The 23,599-nt window shown below is 41.9% G+C and overlaps 1 protein-coding gene across 1 annotated transcript in view; it reads right to left on the reverse strand.

The window, feature by feature from the left end:
• Positions 1-2,025, reverse strand: part of RNF182 (ring finger protein 182) — a 36,752-nt gene extending 34,727 nt beyond the window's left edge. The window contains exon 1 of the mRNA XM_071451353.1: positions 1,381-2,025. The gene's annotated coding sequence lies outside the window, so the exon portion shown is untranslated. The remainder of the gene's footprint in view (positions 1-1,380) is intronic.
• Between the last annotated feature and the right edge of the window lie 21,574 nt (positions 2,026-23,599).

The following is a 23,599-nucleotide window of genomic DNA, read 5'->3' on the forward strand; positions in this document are numbered from 1 at the left end:
TTTTCACTCAGCATTTCATTTATACACTTCTCAAACTCCTTCCAGTCAATTCTTAGCCTTTGAGGTTTGGTACTACATTTGATATTACATTATGTATAGTGTTTTCAATCTCAAATAATCTGATATTTAGATTACATATTACTTAAAATGTCAGTTCTTGTCCACCTACTCAATAACTATGTCCTCAGTCACCGTGTCCTCATCTCATGTACTATTTCCCTTTTTACCCTTGTTCACAGCCAGGAAGATTCCCATCTTGAACGTGCTGCTGGCTGCTTACATGTCACAGCACAATTTTGCTTTGGCCCACGATCTCGTTTATTTCCTAAATCACTCAGCAATGAACAACGACTGCTCGCTAGGACCTCATCATGCGGGGTCAGCCTTCTTTCATCATCAGGAAGTTCCTTTGAATTTTAAACTTCTGCAGAAACCCGTGTCTATTCACACAGTCACTACCATTCGGATGCTATTGATTACAGTCACCACAAGCATTGCTCAGGCTAATGACCTGCTAATGACCTTCCCATCCAGTCTGACATTCGTATCTCAGGAGGTGAAGACGCTTATTCGTGCCTAACCTTGGCCGCCCAAGACAAGCAAACGTTTGTCACCTCTACCATCTTAGCCTTCTGACTCGGAAAGCTACACTCATTTTACCTAAAACCTTTCCGTACACTTACTCCTAAAAACAAGCAGTAATTGTCTTGTTTACTCTACAACACCAATCCTTTACATCTTTGCTGTTTTGCTGGTTTTTTGGGGTTTTTTTGTGTTTTTTTTTTTTTTTTTTTTTTTTTTTTTTTTAACTCAGTAGCGCATTTTAAGCCTATCACCCTATTCATCATTACTTTATAAACCTGAAGAAACGAAACTCTGTAACCCGCAAATTTCGAGGCGGGGGGGGTGTCATATTTTTTACAACAACAACAACAGCAGCGAAATTATCAGTATTACTATGAAGGGGTAACCGTAAGGACGAGGAGCAGCGCTGTCCCCGGCGGAGAGGGGCGAGCCGAGCCCACCGGTTGCCACCCGGGGCGCGGAGCCCGCCCGTGCCGGCGCCTCCCCGGCAGCCGAGGGGTACCCGGGGCAGCCGGGGGGTACCCGAGGGCAGCCGCCCCGTCCCGGTGCCCGCGGGAAGGGGCACCCGGGGCGCACCTGCGGCAGCCCTCCCGCAGTCCTCCCCGCTGTCCCTCGGCTGACACAGGCGCGAGCGCGCGGAAGGACGGACGGACGGACGGACGGACGTCGCCCCCTTTCCCCGCGGCCGCCGCTGGACCCGCGGGGAGCCGCTGTCCCTCCTGAAGCCGCCCCCCGGCGGCAGCAGCGCCCGGCCCGGCCCGGCCCGGCCGGGGGCGGGCACCCCTCGCTCCGTACCTGTCGGGCGTCCTCGGCAGCGGCAGCCGCTTCCCCCCGCAGCCCCGGCGCGGCAGCGGGCGGCCGCTTTGTTACTACTCGGAAGAGCCGCGGCTCAGCGCCGTCGCTATAGAAACTGGCTGCGCCTCGAAGAGACACCGGCGAGTGGCGGGAGGGAGGCGGGAGCCGGGCGGAGGTGTGGGGTGAGGAGCGAGCCGTTCATTCAGGAATATCCTGGCCTTTTCCTCCTCCTCCTCCGCCTGCAGCCGGCCCCCGGCACCGCCCAGCCCGGCCGGAGGTTGGGAGGACGCCTCGCCGCCCTCACCTCGGCTGCATCCTCGGACTAGGATGTGGTATCTCGGCTCAGAGCATCCCCGTCCCGGCTCTCCGCCTCCTCTGGGAGACTTGTCCCCAAAACACACGCAGAGGTACATTCGCACTCCGAGAAGGGATCCCACGGCAGCAGGGACCCAGGGAGCACCCATGACACGAAATAACATGGGAGCTGACCTGCACTCTCACTGCTGCCCTCCTGCCTTTGCAGTTTGTTTGGTCCCACAAAAACCCCACAAAGCCCAGACCAAATTTTTAACAACAGTTTTTCATTTTGTGAAAGTGGTTTAGCTCCACATCCTCAGGTGATGAATTGCTTTTGTGTGGGAACTTGCTTCTGGGACCCCTCTGGACAGCAGCTCATGATCCTAGGGTGCCACGGGGTTTTTCTGCAGAGCATTTAGTGTTATGCAGCAGGTCCTAAGGGTTGAGGAGCTGAAGCACTTGTCCTATGTGTTGCAAACAGGAAGGTAAGCATGGGTGATTGGAAGGAAGAGGAGGGAAAGGCTGAAAATGGATTAGGGTGAAGTAGCCTGGTATGTGGGGGATATCATTGTGTCCTGACATGTTTGAGATTTAGGGTTATCCTGAGTCTGGGGAGTGGCATGTTTTCCTACAGCAACAGCCTATGGTGCGTCAGGGACACCCATCTTCACATCCTTTTCCCTGCTTGACATGACTGACAAAAGCTGAGGCAGTTCCTCCGTTCTTCTTCGTTTCCTCCTCCTGCACTGAAGGCTCAGCGGTATCGGCTTGTTGGATCTATCCTCTCCTAATTTCTCTGCCTGAAACATTCTTATTCTCTCAATAGTAGTAAAGTTGACAAAACATCCTTCGAAGTGCAAGATGGATCTCCCCTTTTCTCTTTCCCTGGTTTGTACTGATTAAATTGGACTTTCTGAGTTTGCCACGCAGAAGAAGCCTAACATGGAAGGAGCAACTTGAAGGCTGCATTATCCATCTCAGCTACTGCCAAGCTACAGGGGATGACTATTAAGTATCCACACTGCAAGTCACTGTGAGCTGATGAATCTGTGCCAAGAGCTGCTGGCACACTGCAGAAAATACTCTTTATGAAGAGTTTGCCAAAGACAAGAAAGACCCCCACAGGAGCTCTTCACAAAGCAGCCCAGCTTACAGCAGAGCTGCTGGCAGGCCATCACACAGCCAAATGACAATGGTGGCACAAATGAGGGAGAGAGAAGGTTGGGTATGAAAGACAGGGGCTCACCACACATTTATCTACCTAATTTGCATGCTAAATACCAATTCAAGAGTTAAAAAAGAAGAAAAAAAGTAATATAAATCCAGCCAGGGCAGAGCAGAGCTTATTTTTTGTTTGTTTGTTTGTTCTACCTTATAGTGAATTTGCTTGCTTTAAGGAGGAAAAAGTAACACTAGAGAAGTGAAAGATCTGCAGTATCCTGGATCTCATAGCATAGGAGAAATTCTGCCTATTTTATCTGATATAAAAGGGTGCTCAGATCCTTTTAATCAAATGGAATGTCAATATTCATAATAGATATGATTTCAAAAAAACCTCAAAACCGAAAAACCCTCTAAAAACTGGAAAGCATTTCATAATCTAAATTCTTTTGGAAGAGTGTAGAATGCTTTTTAACTTAAGATACATTTAGAAAAGAAAGCTGAGCAATGAAAACGTTGCTAAAAGAAATGGTCATTATTTTGACAGCGAGAAAGCAAGGCTGTTGCTATAATGCCTATTCATTTTTCTTACAAAATAAATTCATAACATTTTCTCCCAGGTGGAAACAGGAAGGGACAGAAAAATGGTAGGAAAGGCATGCTTACTATCTTGCCTTCACTAATACAAAGCACCTGAGTACTGATATCCTTTCATGTGTTCCTGGGGCTTTTAATCATCAATGCAGTTTTACACACAAGCTTTTAAACACTTCCCTCTCCAGGCTGACGGTAAAGAATAGCATTTCCAGAAGGAGCAGTTGAGACAATTGAGTGATATTTTAAAGGATTTACAGGAAAACTTAATTGGACATGTCTTAGCATTTTTCAGATATCCATGCCATCTAGATAATTTTTCCTATCGAGGTTGCAATGATATTTTACTCACAGCGATGAGCCATTTTTGTAGATGGACAGATGGACATCACCTGTATCTTTAGGACAAAACTTTAGCCAGGTCACTGTTCTAGTGCTTGTAAAGTGTTTTACTGTGTGGGGCTTTTTTTGGTGTTGGTTTTTTTTTTGTTTTGTTTTGTTTTGTTTTTTTTTTTAAACTCTGCTTGAATTTTTAACTGGCTTAATGTCATTTGGAACCTAACCTTTGCAATAGCATTTACAGAGTAGGGCACTAACTGCAACCCTGCCAAGTTGTTGCTTGGCAGTCACAATAATTCTACACTTACAGAGAGGGGAATGAAACATACAAATATTAAACCCTTGCATTGCAGTAATAAATCAGTACTAAATCAGCAATTGCAGTTTGTAACATTTTAACACTAAGCTATCCTGCCTTTGCATTTTGACATTTTGTCCCTATATCTCCCAGTTTGGCTTAAGGACAATATGTTTAAAATCTACATCTGGAATTCCTTCTGGCAGCAATTTTTAAGGAGCATCTACTTCTTTGGGGTAGGGTGACAAACCTCCCAAAACCAAACACTGAAAAGAATGTGTGCTGGTGTGACCATGGCCATCTTCTGACTCAGCAGTAACATGTGCGTCTTTCTCAGTGCAGTGGGTTTTTTCCAGTAACTCAGTGTACTGAAGGAATTCATCCTGGGACATTGGACAAGTGTTCACATTCATGTGGAGCAGAACAGCCTTTGATAGTGTCCCCTCTCTTTCACCATTTGTCCTTATTCTGAGCACCATTCATCCCACCAAACACTTATTCTGCCTGCCTATTTGTTCCCTGGAAGCAGAGCAAAGTATCCTTAACCAGCACCAAAACCTTGCATAAAGAATCCTTCAGCTGAAGAAATGACACACATTCTTATCACATCATATATAAACAAAAGATAGGAGTAAGCTGTGATGAAACTGAAGTAACATAATTTAATACTAACAGTAATTATCATTACAATTATTATTAGGATTGTGTTGCAGCCTAGGCTGCACCAACACCAGGCACTGTTTTCCCACAGAACAAAAATGTGGGTAATTTCTGCCCTGAGGAGTTTACCTTAAAATTAAATGTTTTTTCTGAGGGCCTGAAATGCCATTAGTTACACATTTGGATTGTGGCAAGTGCAATGGGACCTAATTTAATTGCAGCCTTTTAGATATGTGTAATATAAATTTTAAATAATGTAATAATTGTAATAATTGTTCTGACGGGAGACAGTGCAAAACCATTTTTCTGTGTCTATAGGCTAGCAGTCCTTTTGGAAATTAGGGACTTTGGAACATGGAAAATGAGCTGAAGTGATAATTGAAGGAAGCAATAAAACATGAATATGCTAAAATAGGGGATGAACTTGTAGACTGTGTCTTTTGTAAAAGGAAAATATGCTTTCTCCAGAGCATTTTTTTCTCCACCTTGGGAAGAAATGCATATTTTAAACCATTGCTTGAGATTTCTGGATGTCCTGAGGAGACAAGGCTGCAGCAGTACAGAAGGACTGGAGTGCCAAAAGGACACAGGCCTTTCCCATCTCTGCTGGCTGCTTCTCAGAGGCAGCTCCAGATGGGCAGAGCCACTGCAGCAGCAGCACTGGCTCAAAGTGGCTTTCAGGGATGAGGGACACCAAAAGTTTTTTGAGGTGAGGAGGGCTTGAGAGGGAGCACTGTAGTTACCAGGTCTGTGGTATCTGGGGCATGCTCGGATTCACAATCTTCCTATTTCTATATATATATTTTTAACCACACTGCGCAGCTGCTGGCGTAAGGAAAATCAAGTATGTGTACGTATATCCAGACTTGCAGCTGACCATTTAACAAAATAATTATCAGAAGTTTATAAAGGCTTCTACTCAAATTTGTGGTGGGAGTGAAAGTACTGTTGAGCATTCAAAACTGTCAGAAAGCAAATATGACTACGATGGGGTTGACTTCCAACATGGCTAGGCTCATGGCCATCCTTCACCATGCACTGCTGTACTGAGATACCACAGCCACTGAAAACAAAGCTGGGAAGGATCCTGCTGGGAAACAGACAATCCCTGGGTTGGGCCATTACAGACATGTCCCAAGGTGTTTGTATTCACTGCGTGGGGCAGTGTAGATGCATCCCAAATCTAAACTCCTAATGGCCTCCTGTGACTACATGCCATCTCGAGGGAACACCTAAATTAAAAGGGCTAGTTAATATTTTTGATCCAGAAAGGGGTAGAATGATGTGGCAACATACAGAATTCACACTGTTATTAAATTTTGCTTACTGTTGAAAAGCCTCAGAGACAGTAAAGGGAAGCCTAACCTAAGGAGCTGAATAAACACCCAGGTAGACAAAGGGATTAATGCTGGGTTAGCATGACACTAGATGGCATATTTTGGGTCACTCATATAACCTAGTGGGGCCATAATCATGAGAGCAACTGCTCAGAAAAAAAGTCCTGGCATTACTGTGGAAAGCTGAGTGTGCATCACTGTTGAACAAAATGCTAGTTGGAAATTAAAAATCAGTCTGGAAATATTGTAATTCCCAAAGGTTGGTTATTTGGTACGGCATGAGTACTTTGTTCAGTTCTGGGAACGAGCTGCAAAATAGATACAGAAGATACAGAGATCATCTGGAGACAGGCAGTGCAAATGATTAGAGGCCGCGAAAGAAAATTTTGTATCTGGGTGGCACGAAGAAAGGACATGATAGAGCTTTATAGAAAATAATGAATGGCACAAAGAAGATAAATCCTACATTTCTAGGCACCTTTTTTTTCATAATTTAAGAACAAGAGTTCGTCCAGTGGAATTAAAAAGATATAAATTTGAAAGGGATGAAAGGAAATACTAGCTATTAAAGTGAAAGCATTCACTGTTACATGAGATTAAATTTGGAGAAAGGACTAGATTGTGTAAAACGTGTAAAGGGATAAAAGCGTTAATATTTCAATGCATAAGCCTGTCATAAAGCCAGAGGGACAGGGAAAGAATCATTAACAGAAACTCATCTTTAGGCAAATTATTGAATCTCTTGAAGCTTCTGAAGCATTTACTGCTGATGGTTAAAGGGAGAAGCTATGACAACAAATACTAGTTGTCATCTTTCATTTGAGATGCAGATTAATTTTTTTTTATCCAGGAAGGACTAATGTCCCACAGCCACAGTCACCCATTTGTGCCTGAGTGAACATCTTCTCCAACTGCACACTCAGGTATTTCTTTTTCCACAGTTTGCCGAGGACAACACTGCTGGGAAACCACAAAATGTTCTTTTAAAACTCATTTGCATTAAACTCATTCCCTTCAGGGACTCGGGTATCGAAAGACACATCCACGTGACAAGTGCAGATCTGTATTTGTATGATCCATGATCTAAAAATCCTGCTAAGCACCCTCCCATTCCAGTTTGAAAACCCCTCGATTACTGGTGCTAGTAACTTGCTGTGTGTTCATACTCAACCCAGCTCAGGGGTACATTAAATATGTGACCAATTAGTGTTTCTTCAAACAGATGCAAACTCACTACGTAAAAACCAACAGAAGCTAGATTCTTCAGAGACAGAATGTTTCCATTAAAAAAAAAAATCTTAAAATCTCCAAACAACAAAATTTTCACTTCAAGCCTTGCAGCCATTAGTAACATGAAACTCCCAACTGGAGACATTAGAGAGTTTTTTTTTCCCATAATAATATAGATTCCCCTATTTTAGATATGTATTTTTCAATTCAGTACAACAACATGCTAAATGTGCCTGGCAAAAAGAGTAGGGACTTCATATATCTTGGGAAAGATGACAATGTGACAAGAACACTCATATCCCAAGATGTTCAGCCAACTGAAAACTACTTCTACCTCACAGAGATTTACTTATATATAAACCCGAATTATGCTTAAATTTGAGAGTGAATTATGATGTGGTACAGAGCTCTACTACATCTGTGACATTCTGTCCTAGTTTCAGCCAGGACAGGGTTAATTTTTGTTGGTAGCCTGGAGAGGGGCATGGCCAGACCCTAATATTATTTGGTACCATCTTACATCATTGCCAGGGACTGGGGAAAGGGAATCTCTTTGATTCCAAGGAGAAGGGCATCCTTTTCCAATTGGGTGAGAAACATGTCAGGAAGAGCTGATCAGTATTTATTGTGGTTTTCCATGTAAACGGTTTCTTTGTCTTATGACTTTTGTTATTGATATTGTTGCTGTTACTGTTTGTTTTCTTATTTCATTGCTGTTTCCAGTAAATTGTCCTTACCTCAACCCATGATCTTTCCCTTCCATGCTTTCATTCAGAGGTAGGGAAAGGGGGAGTGAGCGGCATCATGGTTTTAGTGGGAATACTAAATTGGAGAATGCATTCCTAAACCACGATACCTTCTCACTCTTTTATAAGCTACATCACCCAAACAAATCCTCAGGCTCAAGCTCTTTGCTTAGTACATGGGAATCACAGTTTTCTCAACGCTTATTTGTGTGTTAGACCAGTCTGAATTGTTCAACTAGATGCACCAAACTACTACATTTCAACAGATTCAAAATGTGCCCATCTTTTCTTGCCTTACGTCAAAAGACCCAATTGGTGGTTCACAGAGGGAGTCTGTGCAGCAATTTGGTACCAGCAATGACTGTTCCCCTTCACATTTCCCATCTATATCACAAAATGTGATGGCACAGCCAAAGCAACCACAGAAAATGGTAACAATTGCGTTTCAGTAGTCTTTTGCCACCAACACTATCTATATAATGTTTTGTTCTTTGTTGTTGTTGTTGTTTTTTAGAGTCAGGATGAATTTTCATTAAAATGTTGATGAACAACTACATACCCCACCCTGCCCCAAACAACAGTAAGGAGGAAAACAGCAATCTAGTAGTAGCTCAGCTTTCTCTGGGATGTGATTCTGTGTCTATCAGTGGCATGACAGTGAAAGCATTCACATTATGATAGGTCACAGGTTGGACTTGATGATCTCAAAGCTCTTTTCCAACCTTGTTGATTCTTTGATTCTGTAAAGTTTGAAAAGATCAAACCAAGAAAAACAAACCAAGAAAATGAAATACTGCAGCTTCTAGGTTTAAAGCCCCAAAAAATGAGAAGCCAAAGACACTGTAGCTTTTCCTTTCAACTTTCTCCTTATTTGAATATATTATTTTCTATATTCCTTTCACACAAAGGAATTAATGATGCATGTAGTAAGAAGGCCACTGCAGGCAGAATAGGCTGAATTAATGTTCTTGCATCGCTAAGATCTGTAAGCCTTAATAGTAACTTTAATATCTGAATCAATGATTTACCATTAATGATTACTATCCTAAAACCAATTTTGTGTATAATAAATATAGATCTTACATGAAATGTTGCTTGCCTTGTAGAAAAAAACCCAAATCCCAAACATTAAATTATCTTATGGTAAAAGTCAATTGGAGAGCCAAAGTGAAAAATGAAAACAGATTAAAATTTTTGGATGAGAAAGTGACTCCAGGATTTGAAGGGAACTTGAATAAAATGGAAGCAATTCAGAAAGATAGGCTTTTATTGGGGAAAAAAGTTTTCAAATATTATTTATCATTGAAAGAAGTCAACTGGTACAATGTAAATTTAATTTGGAGGTTTGCTTCACTCCAATTTACCTGATAAGCACAAAACATAAAATCTGCTTTTATTTCTCTAATCAAAAAGTCTAAGAGTGGTTTAGGTCTTCACTCTTCTACAGCTTGTGGTGAGTGCTTAGTATAGATCAGTCATAGAGAGGTTTTACTTTCCAGCTCCAGTAATGAGGGTTGTATTTAGGGTTGTACACCACAGTGGAGATCTGTAATGTGGAAGGAAGAAGAGAGTAGCTGTTTGAAACAGAACCACATGCAAACAGAGAAATATTTCCTAGGACTTGTGCCATTGCGACGGACAGCTATCCTATTCCATGCTGGTGGTGCTCTACCAAATAAAATTTGGGTAAACCTGGTGGAAGGCAAACTCCTGAAAAGCTGATAACTCTTTTGCCAAACAAAAGTTATTTTGAAATGGATACAGCTGTTGAGAATAAACAGGGAATGGAGTGGCTTCCTTTAGGTGGATCAAAAATAAGGAATCTACACTTATGGGACATGGGGACATTTGGTTTTATTTTGAATCTTGTGTTTTTTCCCCTGTGGGTTCTCTGGAACTGCTGGTAGCAAATAACATTCCATATTGCACCCAAACTGTTGCATTGTAAACATGAAAGAATTTAATTTAGAAAATAGAATGTTTTCATCTATACAAAGTAATGTCTGACTCTATTTGAGAAAAAAGACAAAAAACTACAACAAACAACAGAAAGTTCTGAAAACTACTTGTTATAGGATGCCTCATCTTATAATATGGCATCTGACATGTCACTTATGGGTTTGATGTTTCACTGTCAGGTTGGAGAGACAAGGCTATTTTTTATTCATGCATGGCACTTTTAGCTTAGGTGGGTGATAAGCTTTGATAACTGCACTGGTTTGCAAGTTTCAGGGAACACTTTAATCATCAGTGGGAAAGTTTCACTGCTGTGGATGACACCCAAGGTGGAGGGATACCCATAGGGTAAAGGAATGGTGAAACACACCCCTGCACAATTTTATACTGAAGAGTTAGAGAACACATGATTTAATACCTATCGGTTCCTGCACTTGAATTCTCACTGCCTATAGTCACATTGATTTTGCCTGTATCAATACTGGCTAAGACTGTGGCATATGTCCTACCCAGCTGCAGCTGGAAATCCACTGGGCTCTTAGCAAGCAACACATTCCCCCATTTTTGCTGTAGGGATAGTTGGCATTGACAAATCACTTCCTAAGCTTCCAAAGAGCCTAGCTGGTGGTAGAAAAATGTGTTAGTCCCAATACACCACTCTTTTTATTTGGTCTTATATAAAGCATAAAAGTCAGGTGTGTTCAAAATGCTGACATCTTGAAGGAGAAAGAAGAAACAGGAGGAGGGACAATTTGTCATAGACATAACCAATTTTTCTAATTGCATTTCCACCACTTTTGCCATCATGTCCTGACTTTTTGAAAAATGTATAATAAAATTACTACTTAATTGAAAGGAAGAAATACTATTAAAAACAGGCATTACACAAAGTACCTTGTCATAAAGTACCTAAAAGGGATAGTGAATTCTGGTTTTCCTTTTTAGGGTACTCTAATCCTAGATAGGATATATATATATATATATATATATATATATATATATATATATATATATATATATATATATATTCCTAATGGGAATAAATCCTGACTAATTTATAAATATTTATTTTAAAATCAGCCTACAGGGTTATAGAGTATTATAAGATATTTATTTAGAATACTGTGAATCTGGAAATCTGATTCAGTATCATTTAAAGGGAAATTCCACACTTTGGTAATAAAGGGAGAAATTGCTTTCAGGAGATGCATTTTAACATTTTAAAGGACAGTTCCAATTTTTGAAAGCAGCTTAGAGGATTGAAATACTGGAGGAAGCTCCAGAGGGGATTAATTGACAACATGCAGGTGAATGGGTCAATTACACAAACAATCTGATTTAATCAGAGGGCTTTACTGTTTTGCACTTTGACAGACTAATAAAGAAGTTTATCATATCCTGTAGGTGCCATCAGACACTTTGGCCTGCTACAAGCACGTTGTAATTGCACTTGAAAGATTTTCTACAGTGATTATTATATATAGAGAAGTTACAATGAAAGGTTTTTTTCTGCAAGGGATAATCAAAGCTATATCTTTTTCTCTGCTTACTCCCTTTGCCTGTGAACACATCAATAACACATTTAAATATTTCAAGGTCAGTGGAGTTAAGCTGACTTTGGAGAAAAATGTGATAATGCTGCAGGCCATCATACTTGTAAGAATTTTTATATAGTTCAAGTGTTTGCTTAGCTACTCCAAAGCCCAGGAGGCTGGATATGTAGTGAAGATGGAATGACACAGGGCATTACAAATCTCTTGGCAGATAACACAGGGTTTTACGCAGAATATGTGTCAAGCATTTCATAGGTATCTGTGTGGCTGTTTTCCTGATGAGGTGGTGAAGTGGCATTTCAGGAACATCCTCAGTGAATGCTACAGAACTGCAGTTGTACATATCCATCTGTGCACTTTTTACAGGCATGATTACAAATCAGGATGATACATACGCTTCCTGAGATTGCCCATCCAAGCAAGATAACCAAAAGAGAAGAATTTGCTAATTTTCCCCTGCACACCTGCAGTATTAAGGCTACAAAATGAAACATGCAGCTTCTTATTCAAAATACGTCTTGAAAACCAAGACCTCTATTACAATGAAAACTGGCAGAATCTGGAAATGTTTCTAGCAATGAACAGCTGGTGTGATCAGCTGTAAAATTTTCTAGAAGCAGTACTGAAAATGCTATTTTTTTTTCCTCTGTAAGCAGCATTAGTCTTTGCCTGACTAGACTCTAGTAAGGCTACATAGGGTGTTGTTGCCACCTAGAGTCAGTTCATCAAAACAGAAGTTCTGCATGCCTTTTTTTCCTCTCAGCTTAAAGCAGAAGGAATCCTCCAAGATGCCCAGATACCTCTTATCACCCTGTCACTTAGCCCTGTTTTCTTTTCAGTACAAAAAGACCCACCACTCAGAAAAACCCCAAATTCAAAATCTAAAAACCATAGAGGTGTGTTTCCAACAAGTTGCCTACCTCTATGTGGATTTGTGGAGAATGCGGCGCAGCCTGTAGCCTTACTTTCATCAGGGTCTGCAGAGAGACCCCTTGCACCTGTCAGTGATCTTGTCCTTTGAAAATGGAAAGACACCTCTGGCCTCTTCAATTAACCAGAACTAAAACAAAACTAACTAACTGAGGAGTGACAAGTGCAGGGGATGCTGTGCCAAGGCTAAATGTGGAGCTGCTGGGAGCTGCTGGGCTGCTTTGCTGGTGGATAATCAGGAGTTAGGACCCCCATCCCATCCCATCCTATCCCATCCCATCCCATCCCATCCCATCCCATCCCATCCCATCCCATCCCATCCCATCCCATCCCAATCTCCCCTTTTTTTTTCTTTAAACCAAACATATCATTGGTTTTGGTCACACAGAGATACACAGGGTCAGGAAGAAAATGAAATGTGGAGATGAAAACTGGTGGAAAATAAAAGTCCCAGTGAAGGTTCAACAACAGGTACACATTCGCAACTCTTATGTACGTAGAGTATCCACTTCTACACTGGACAATTAAACTTTTACTTCTGAAACAAAATCAGTTTATTAGCTTCTTTATTTTATTCAGATTTATTCCCAGACTAGTTGGAAAACAGAAATTGAACAGAATTTTGACAAAGATCCCGGTATTATTCTTACTGCTCTCTCTTATGTCCATTTTTAGTAATCTTTACTAGAAAAAGAGCTCCAAACATGAGCTTTTGTAATCCTTGGGTGCTTGACCAGACATTTCACAAAGATAACTCCTTGACTCAAAACTTTAGAAAGGTAAAATATCAGGACAGATAAGTAATGAGGGTGAAGTGGTGGTGGAAAAAGTTAGGAAGTCATCTCAGTAGAAATTCACATTTTCCAAATGCATGGGAAAAATATTACAGATCTGTATTGAGAAACTGTATATAAAAGTAGAAAACTAAGGGCTTATGAAAAATATTGGTTCCATCAATTTCTTCAGGCTGAATATGCTTTTTAGAGCAGATTTAGAATTCTGCCAGCTGAGATCATTTTTTATTGACATTTATTGCTCAGAACCATCAAGAATGATTTATAATATAGATTTTCTGCTTTCACCACCAGTAAGAAATGTCTCAGTCATGGCATACGTAGCTATGTATTGAAATAGTTTTGACATTTCTAAATTCATGTAATTCTGCTTTTTTGTGGAGGGAAGTTGACATTTTCACCAGCCACTGTAGACAAATATTCTGTTTTCTCCTGGAAATATGGCCAGGCTTCCTATGACTTGTAATTCCCCATGTCCATTTAAGAAAACCACTCACACACTGACTAGCTAACTGTTGCTCAATCTTTAGATGAATAGCAATAAAACTCTTCCTGAAAAAAAAAGGATTTAGTTTTCTTTCTCCCTTCATCCCCCCTCAAACTGCCCATTCCCTTTCTGAAAATAAGCAAAGTGGGATTTTTAGTTTAGGATACAGTTTTTGGAATAATCTGTGAAGAGAGATCATAACAAACAAATATATCCACTGCTTGTCAGGGTGGCTTTGTCATTTTGAACGTTTGTGACTCATTGGTTTCTCTTCTGCTTTTGAAATACACGAGTAAACGGCAATACCCAGACCAATTCAGAGGATGAGGAGGGAACACAAGGAGCTTTTCAGTAATTCCTCCTGGCCATACACAGCGACAGATCACAGCTTTTATTTCATGGATCTGTTTTTACTACTCTGCTCAGGGCCAGCATGGGCCATTACAAAGGGAGGATTTTTTACTGACATAATTGGCACAACTCCCTGAGGCAACCAAGCCTCCTAAGGAAGAAAGAGAGTTCTTGTCCTTGTCATGAGCACCATAATTTTAAACCAATGGCAATGAGATTAGTTAGATGAGGTGTTTTACAATTAGAGTATGGTGACCCACAAATATGGCAATGCCATTTCAGACTTTAATTGGAAAGAATCTTAAGTCTTGTGAGAAATGTACTTCTTAGAAGGGCAGATCTGTAGGCATGGCTGGTAGTGAAAAGCACTCAACTTGTAATTCTGCATTGAAAGCTGCCAGACCAATTTATTGAAAGACTTGGAATTTTCCAAATTATTCTGTACTGTATGTAGAAAACCAGCTGCTATCCTCCAGAGGACACCAAAGCAAATTTTTTCATAACTTGTGTTTCAGTAGTTTGTAAAATTTAAATAAAAATAAGTATAACTACTTTACAGTTCATTTTATAAGCCTTCATTACCAAAATTGAGAACTCATAGAGCAGTTTGGCTGGTTTGCTGAGGAAGATTGACCTTTGGCTCAGGTGTGCTCTCTAGAGTGTATTTAATCTGCCTCATAGAAAACATTCAAGCAGCATCTGTTCTTTCTCAAAAATGCATGAACAAGTAAACCAAAACTCAAATCAATATAAAATGTAGATCTCATTACATTTTAAATAGTCCTAAGGAGAAATTACTCACAAATGTTTATATCTAAACCTTGAACTTGCCTGAGAAACAAATACTTTCACAAACAATAAGGCTTTTTTGCTATTGAGAAACTCAACATGAATAAGAGTAGCAACCTCTGCACATTCAAGTCTCAAAGAAGGGAAAAAGGGACAGAATGAGAGGGGATTTAATTTATAAAATGTTGGAGAAGAGAAACATGATAATTGCAACTTTGAAAGATCTAGAATTTGACTTGCAAAGCAAAACCCTTAGTCTCTAAAGAATATTTATGTAAGCCCTCCTGCCAAATCCTGACCCTTCTATCACTCCTTCCCAGAGAAGAGCATCAAGGCACGAAGTCTAAGCAATGGCCACTTCCTTATGAGCTCCTTTACCTTCTCAGGCTGTTAGTGAGGAAGACTTGTGCAGAAATGAAACATAATCCTCATAATGGTACCCATTTCCCTGATTTTAATGTGATTTAAAAATCTGTGTTTTTATAAACTCAAGTGCTTTCTTAATAGGATAATGCTTTGTGTATGTCTCTGTCAACACTCATACTAACAACTAGCTATTCCTAATAACTTCTGAATCCATTGGGCAATTTCAGCTAACATTAATAGAGGAAGAGTGATTTCAAAAATATCAAGTTCCTAGCAGTTTTGTGGAAATAAGTGGCTAAGGAGGGGAAAAGAATGCATTAATGCTCCCCATGAAGTGCAGAGGTAGAAGCTCACCCTTTATTAAATGGGTGATTTTCTCCCTGAGCAGCAGCCATTAGTTGTGATTCTCCTGGGACTATTTGCCATTTATTAGCTGCTCCTCTTAGCATGTGAAGGGATTGCTGTAGTCAGAGGAAAAGCAAATTTCCAGAAGCAGTCCAAAGCTGGCACCAGGTGTAAGGCTGGCATCTTTTTATGCTCTGCAGTTGTCATTTGCTCTGTGGATATTCAGAGAACATGACCATGGTAACAACGAGGAATTTGATTACAGGAATTAAGCTTAGTTTTGCAACTCATTTGCTGGAGTACTTTTTTCTCCAGTTCCTTAATACGAGCAGAGATGATCAAAAGTCTCAGACTTGGCCAATGACATTGTCAGGATCCCAAGGGCACCACCAGTCCTGCAAGGGCACCACCTGTGCTCCAACAGCCCTGGGCTCCCCCAACTCTGACCAGGGGCCAGGACCCCATTTCAACTCCTCTAGGGCTCTACCCCACCATGACCAGGGACCAGGATCCTAAATTGTGAATCTCTGTCCCAGAAATGTCACAGCAGACCCAGCCTCCAGTCTCCCCACAGCTCTGCCCTGCCTGGCCACAGGCCCATTTCCATCCCCATGGAGACGCTGGATGCCTGGGACCAGGGCTGGGGCTGCCTCTCCTCAGGTTACCCTGCTGCTGCCACCCTGGGATTTCTCCTTACCCACCCCTTGTTGCACCCTGATGGCTACTCTATAAAACTACCAGTGCTCTTCTCTGAACCATGCCACAGGATCACTTCCCACCTGTACCACTCAGTCTGGCATTCAGCTCCCTAGAGGAAAGGAGACACCACAAGGACAAGCTTACAGGGCTTCTGGAAACCTTCTCCAATGCCTTCTGCAAGCTAGGGGGCAACAAAGGAGTTAGTGAAAAGCAGAGAGAAGGATGTGTAAAGACAAGAAAATTGGATAAATTGGTGTCAAGGCTGTCCTGGTGATCTCTTGGCCACTTTTGGTGCTTATCTGGTTAGACTCTGGTATCTTGGGAGGTTTCTGACCTCAGCTGGTCACCTCTTCAACTAAACCTTATAGGGATCAAGAAGAAGATGTCTTGGCCACTACAGTCCACCTCCTAGTAAACTGAATTAGCCACAGACACCTCAGTTATGTCAATATATCAGTCTGGTGCCTATGTGTGGGCACATCACTACTTGTGACAAGTCAGTGACAGGGCAAAAACATATGGTAATGGGTGAACAACTTGGATTGGGAGCTTCTTAAATCACCTCAGCATGAACCCCCGGAGCCTGAGAGTCAGGGCTCCCAGGACATAGGTCACTTTGGTATCTTCACACATTTGTCACTCCTTCCTCTTCGAAAAGGCCGTCAGGTTATCTCTGCCCACTCTGCCATCTAGTTCTATTACAGGAGTTGCACTTGTCACAGCTCTAGTGAAAACTTTCCATTTTTCATTTCTCCATTTCTCACTGCTCATCCTCCCACGACACGTCGTCACCTGTTTCCTCAGCCTCCCCCTCAAGAAACAGTGGTTCCCCTTTCCATTCCTTCTGTGCATCAGCAGGGTTGCAAAAGTTTTGCTGATGACAGCTTGTGAGCAGAGCCTAGGCTGAAGGAATGAGGGAGTCTGTAGGAGCTGAATGTCTGGAAAAGTGTCCTACTACTTTGAAGAAAGTGGTTCCCAGAGACTTTATGGGAACTCTCGTGAGTGTGCTCCCTTGTCTAGATGTCCTTGTCCCTCCCCTCCAGGCAAGCTACGCTCCATTCTAGGCTACCTCCCACAAAGCTGCTGTTCCAGTGGCAGCTACACACATGGTGCTTCACAGTCTTTGTTGGGTGTTGCTGCTCTCCATTTTGCTGGGTCTTGTTTTCTTCCATGAGTGTGGAGCTCTCAGGCAGTAGATCTTTTCTTTGAAAGCTAAAACAGAATGAAGGAGCAACTGTCAGTATACAGAACAAATATAACCAAAAGGAATGAACCTGCTCATGGAATTCAACCACAGCAGTGTTTATAGTATAAGATCCCTTGTTTCCAAGTCACCATTTCTGACTCCTTTGGAATGCCTCTGCCCAGGGCAGTTGAATGAAAGTATTTGTAAGAATGTCCTAAAAAAATGAAGATCCAAAATGTACCAGAGGGCAAAGCAATGTAGCAGTATATTCCAATATCCCTTCCACTTCTGCGTCTCTGGATGTCAGTGACAAGGAATAAGAGAGAAACCAAAGACTCACCATGGGATCAGAGCAAGTCCAGATCAGTGGTGCTGGGTGACATAAAAGGAGATCTGCCAGAGGAGGAGTTTTGCCTGTCCCCTTTGTTTAGGCATTTGAATGGCTCCTCCCTCAGGGATCTGTGCCTGGAGCTGGGTACAGAACCCATCAGACCCCTTCTAATGTGAATCAGCAACGGCTGTTTACAGAATGATTGGGCAAGGAGTTCTCAGTTTGCTCCACTGACCACTGTGAATCATTTCCGTGCATAGGCAAGGCAATGTGCATCCAGTGCAATTAGCCCAACATCCCGGTCCTTTGGGCCATGACACCTGAACTACAAGATTTCAGGGTAACACACAGATGCACTGACAATCTCTTTGGGATCATCACTCAACAGACCTATCTCCAAGCTGATCCCAAGCTGCTGAAGTGGGGAAAGGCTCTGTGAGTGGCAGTCTCATCTGGGGGAGGGACAGAAATGATCTCATGTCTTGAGGCCACATTCACTTTTGCAGTGAGTTTTGAGGAAGACACAGTAGTAGATGACCCGTGATGCTCTGTCAGGCATACATCCATGTGGTTTTGTGATACCAAAAAGAACTGTATGGTGATTAGGCTGCTGGATGTAATATGTGCTTGCTGGATGATGTGGAAAATCTGCGCAGGCTTTTGGAGGAGGCTTGAGAAAATCTCCAGACACAGTGTATGGAGCAAAGGCCTCAAGAAGGAAGGAGACAGTTTTGGGGGCAAAATGGGTGCAGTCAGATGGTAATCTGGAGGCCAGGAGTTCCATAGTAGCTTCATCTGAAATGCCTCCAATACCATGAGCAGAGCTGAACTGGGAGAACCAGAGACAAGCTGTCAATGCCTGGCTACGAACCAGCTGAAGACAAAGGATTTGAACTTGTTAGAAAAAGGGAAAACTTTCATTATGCATGAATCAGATTCAGGTAAACTAAAATAAAACCAGTGGTGACACCTAAAAAGATATTAGGAGATTTTTTTTAGAGTGAAGGAAGCGAGAAGCTGGCAAGTGCTAAAACATGATGCAGGATGGCACATATTCAGAGCAGGTAGTCAGGAAAACTTTATGCTCTGCTGAATAACAATAATTTGGTGAAATTTTAAATGGGAGAACAAAGAATAACCAAACAAGAAGAATCTCATAGTATAGCAAAAGAAAAAGCAAATATGCATTTTTTATGAAAGCTAGAGGTCTAACAAACAAGATGACTTTAAACAGAAACTGGATGGGAAGAATACAGTTGATCAGATGCTTTAGAATTGGGATACAAAGCATAAAAATAGACACAGAGGAGGCAGAAGCAGCAGAGAAGTGGTAACATATATTAGAGAAACCTTTGTGCCAAATCAAAGTAACATGCTAATTTTGTTTACAAGCAGCTCAAAACCTATGTAGCCTGACATTTCTGGCCTAAGTCAGAAATATGCCATATCATATTAGCATTAAATCAAATGTCTGTATCTATTACATGGTGAGAGAGATTGGAGTTGCTGACAAAGCAAGAAATGCAACCATAGCGGCAGGTATCAATTTCCTACTTGTATATTGGATAAATGTCACACAGGGGATTGATGCTGCATAAAATGAAAATATTGTTTCTGCATGAAAGGGCATACAAAATAAGGTACTTTTATATTAGCTCAGAGCAACATGCTGAACCTGGTTCAAAATGCCCCTGCTCAACATACTTAGGGAACAAAACCAAAAAAAAAAAAAAAGCCCAGACTGCAACAGAATTATGTAAGAACAAGGAATTTTGTTAAAAATAAGCTAAAATGGATGCCTAAAGGCTAAAAAGTTTGCCTGGTGGCTATTTAAACAGAGTGTGTAGGAATATATTTTTTCTCTCCTCTGTGTATGGACAAAGACTTTGGAAAAGTAAAGCTGACACAGTTAACAGCAGGATAAAGGAATTTATTAGAAGCAGAAGACTTTCTTCACAAAATAGAAGTTGTGTCCAAGAACAGAAAATAGAAAGGATCATAAACTCTGGCAAGTTAAATGAAAACCACAACAAGGTCATCCATATAGAAACCCAGCAACAATTTCTGAAGATATAAAGGTCCATCAGTAAGGAGTCTGAAAGAAATTAAGGTATCATGGGACAACAGAAGAAGCCTTCATGTGAATAAACTATTAAAAAAGGAGGGTAAATGGCCATCATCCACATTTGAGGGAGGTCTCTAGTGATGCTTGAGGGGTTTTGTTCTAGGGCTCCTGCTGTTTAACCTATTTATAAATGAACTGAAAAAGAGGGCATATGGTGAGAAGACAATTTGGTGAAGGCACAAAGTTATTACACATAGTAGGGGAGAGTTGCCTTAACTCATTTCAGACTAGATGAGAATTCTGTTGAGGTGTCAGCCCATGTCTGCACTCATCTCCTGCTCTTCAAAAAGCCTGGAGAAAGCCAAATGATCATGAGAGACAGCAAAGGAAGGAAGAAAGGCAAATCAATGTCAAAAGGTCAGGAATGTACAGACATTGGGAACCAGAGGAGGATGCACTCCACCCTGAAAGCATCCGAGGAGCCAGCGGACAGTTTTCACTGATGCTGTGCTGGCAGACTTCAGAGGAAAAGGGAATGGATATAGGCACCATGGTCACCAGCACTCTTCATGAGGCTTCCTCTTTCTTCTGCTGGGGATGGTGGGGGAAGTTGATCAGGAAATCCCATGACTCAGAGGGACCACAGATGAGGAAGGTATTAAAAAAAAACTAAACAAGAAGTCTGGAAGATGCCAGGAGAGGGGCCACAGCTTGGCACAGTTGGTGTGTGTACATGGCTGGGTCCCTGGATGGCACACAATGGGCATCCTGTAAGGCTTGCTGTCAGCACAGGCTGCTCCCAGGAGTAGCTCATGACTTGCATTCCCTGTGGGCCATGGAATTAGCTAGGAGTACAAGGTGACCTACTGGGATCCCTAACTTCTTCCAGTGTAAGAGGTCCCATAGAATGTGTCTAGGGAAGTTGTACAGGCAAGAGAATAGAGAGGAGCTCCAGAAGGAGTAAACATTTCCACAGCATGATTTAGGGGCAGACGTGCTGAACTTATGCTTCTAGTAAAACAATGCCCAGCTGGGTGTAGCAAGGAGATGCAAGATCCAAGGAGAACCTCTACAATGCAGGGACTATATGGAAACAACTGAGTAGAAATGTCAGGAGCAATAATCTGCTCTTTACCTTCTGGTGAAGACAGCAGGGATGACCCCACATGTAGGGCAAGCAATGAAGAGTACACTGAAATCTGCAAAGATTTCTCTGCAAAATGTCTCCAGGCCTGGTGAGACAAGCACCATCTACCAAACTGATGAAAAAAGAGGATCCAGGGCCCTGTTAAAAATGAGATTTCAATGTGTATCTCCAGTGGATACTGAAGTTTGAATACAGCACCTTGGGCTGCTTGGCTACCTGACAGCTCACTGCCTGCTGCTGCAAACAGCAAAGATGCTGGACTAGGTGCAGCTTCAGTACAGCCTTATCCTCATTCTTACAGTCTTGTGTATAGACTTGTGATAATCTCTTGCTCCCTTCTTGCCTAAAGGCAATTCCTAAGCTCCCAGGTCAACACTATTTAAAGAGGTTTCTGATTTTGGATGCCTCCATTTTGGATCTGTTCCTTCGGTCGCACTTCAATTTCCACTTGAGTATGCTTAATTCCTACTTTGACAAACAGGGCTGGCACATCTCAAATGGCTCACTCCAAAGTCCAGGCATTTCAGAGGACTGCCTGTTGTGTATAATTAATTGGGTGTTATTTATTGAGCTGGCAGCAGCAGTCTGTAGTACAAAGCTCTGTTCTCCCCACCAGGTCACAGTTCCAGTGTCTTGGTTTCTCAGTATTGCTGGATCATTACTGTTTAAATAGCAAAGGCAGTCCCTGACCCAACATCTGCCATAAAGGGGCAGAGAAGAGAACTTGTCCTTAAACTTTCCTCACTCCAGTTTGTGAGTAATCTACATACCTCTCATTAACTGCAGCCTGGGAAGTCTCAGCTGCTTTTACTTGCTGGTGTGGGCAGCATCAAGATCAAGGCATGACAGGAAAATACACGCTGTGGCTGCAGCTCTGCTGGACCCCTAAAAATACATGACTGCTCTGCTTTTGTGGCTGTGGATTCTTCTGTCACTGTTCCATAGCTGACATTGCAACGTTACACGCAGTATGTTATTTAAAAAACAGTTGTCTGCTAAAACATATAGCAAAAGGCTTCCAGTTTTGCTAGCTGAACTGAAGCAGACAATTTTTATTGCTGCACAGGAGATTAATAATAATAAACAACCCTCTTCACCAGAGACTTTACAAGAGACATGAAGCACGTGGATGGACCTTATTCACAGCAGGAGCTTAAATGAGGTGGAACAAATGATATTTGATAATCATATCCTAAATACAGAAAAATCTGTGCCTTGAGAAAAATGCTAAATGCTGTTTTGACACCTTTGTCTTAACCTTTAAACTTTCATTGTGGAGAGCTCTGTATTCCTTGTAGAGACCTAAGGTTCTGGGTTTTCTTAAATGCTGCGCTTCCTGATGAAGCACTCGGGAGAAAACACATGAAATAAGCATTCTTGTATATTTTGCAGCCTGGAGTCAGAATATTTTGCACACACTGGAGTGAGAAATCAGGAAAACTCTGCTCCACTAGGGATGAGGGATGTAGTACCTACCTGGTTTGAGGAAACAGGATACGAATCCATGAACAGCATTTCCAAGGCTCTATCAACAGTGAAAAAAAATACACAGTCTTGACTTTTTAACCTTATCCTATGAATCCATCCCACATCCTTGTGCTTCTAGCCTCATTTCCCACAGAGAATGAAATTTCTGTGATCATACCATCTGGCTGTCTATCAGCCAGTATGTTCTGAACCTGCTTTCTATCAAACTGACAGAGGGATCGAGGCTCAAAGAGAATTAAGTGTCTATGAAATTCACGAAAATCAGCAGCTGGGTCAAAGATGAGGATCCAAATGAGCGCCCTTGCTAAGGGAAAGGTGGGCAGAAGGCAGCAGTTTTACACACTGCTTGCTAATGTCAGTCATCACGTGTGCAGCTCTGCACTCAGCAGAGCAGATGCTGCTCCTTCCTCAGTGAGATCAAGGGCTCAGCGCTGCTGTGGTGAGTGCTGCAGGCCAGGGGAAGAGAGCAAAAGGCAACAGGACACCCTGCACAAAGGCAGGTCTCACTAGGCCAGCAGAACAGAGCATTTCATGATAAACTTCCACTTATTCATGTAACTGCACAGCTCCTGCAGTTGCTGAGGGCCCTCAAAGATGTAGATGTGTTTCTCGTGGAGAAGGCTGACAGGCAATCACTATCTCTTCACTCCCACACCCGGACCCGCGCCACAGAGCTCCCATTGCTTCCACTGCTCAGTGAAACTCAAAGCAAGTTCCAGGGCTCTGGAGACAATAGACTTGATCTTTGAAACCATAGAAAGAATATTAAAAGTTAGGATGGAAAGTACAGCCCAGTTCAAAATTTCCCTAAAGAAAAAAATCCCTGCCAGGGAAAATTTAGAAACCAAATTATTTCTCCTTCCCTAGCAAAGGGAGTTTCAGCTTTTGTTTTTTATATCTTGCTCTCCTGCTTCACGCAGTGTGCCCTGGAACAGCAGCTGAGCTTGCAAATACTTCTGGAGGAAAAGGGCTGTTTTGCTTGAAGTTATGCCTGTCCTGGAGGGAAAACCCATGTGTTTTTAAGAGTCCAGTATTTTAACTAACTGAGGAAGAATGTTGTTCAACATCTT

Source organism: Agelaius tricolor, unplaced genomic scaffold (genome assembly GCF_023055355.1).
Source record: "Agelaius tricolor isolate 1412-34295 unplaced genomic scaffold, bAgeTri1.0.p SCAF_2, whole genome shotgun sequence".
In the NCBI taxonomy this organism is placed as follows: domain Eukaryota; kingdom Metazoa; phylum Chordata; class Aves; order Passeriformes; family Icteridae; genus Agelaius; species Agelaius tricolor.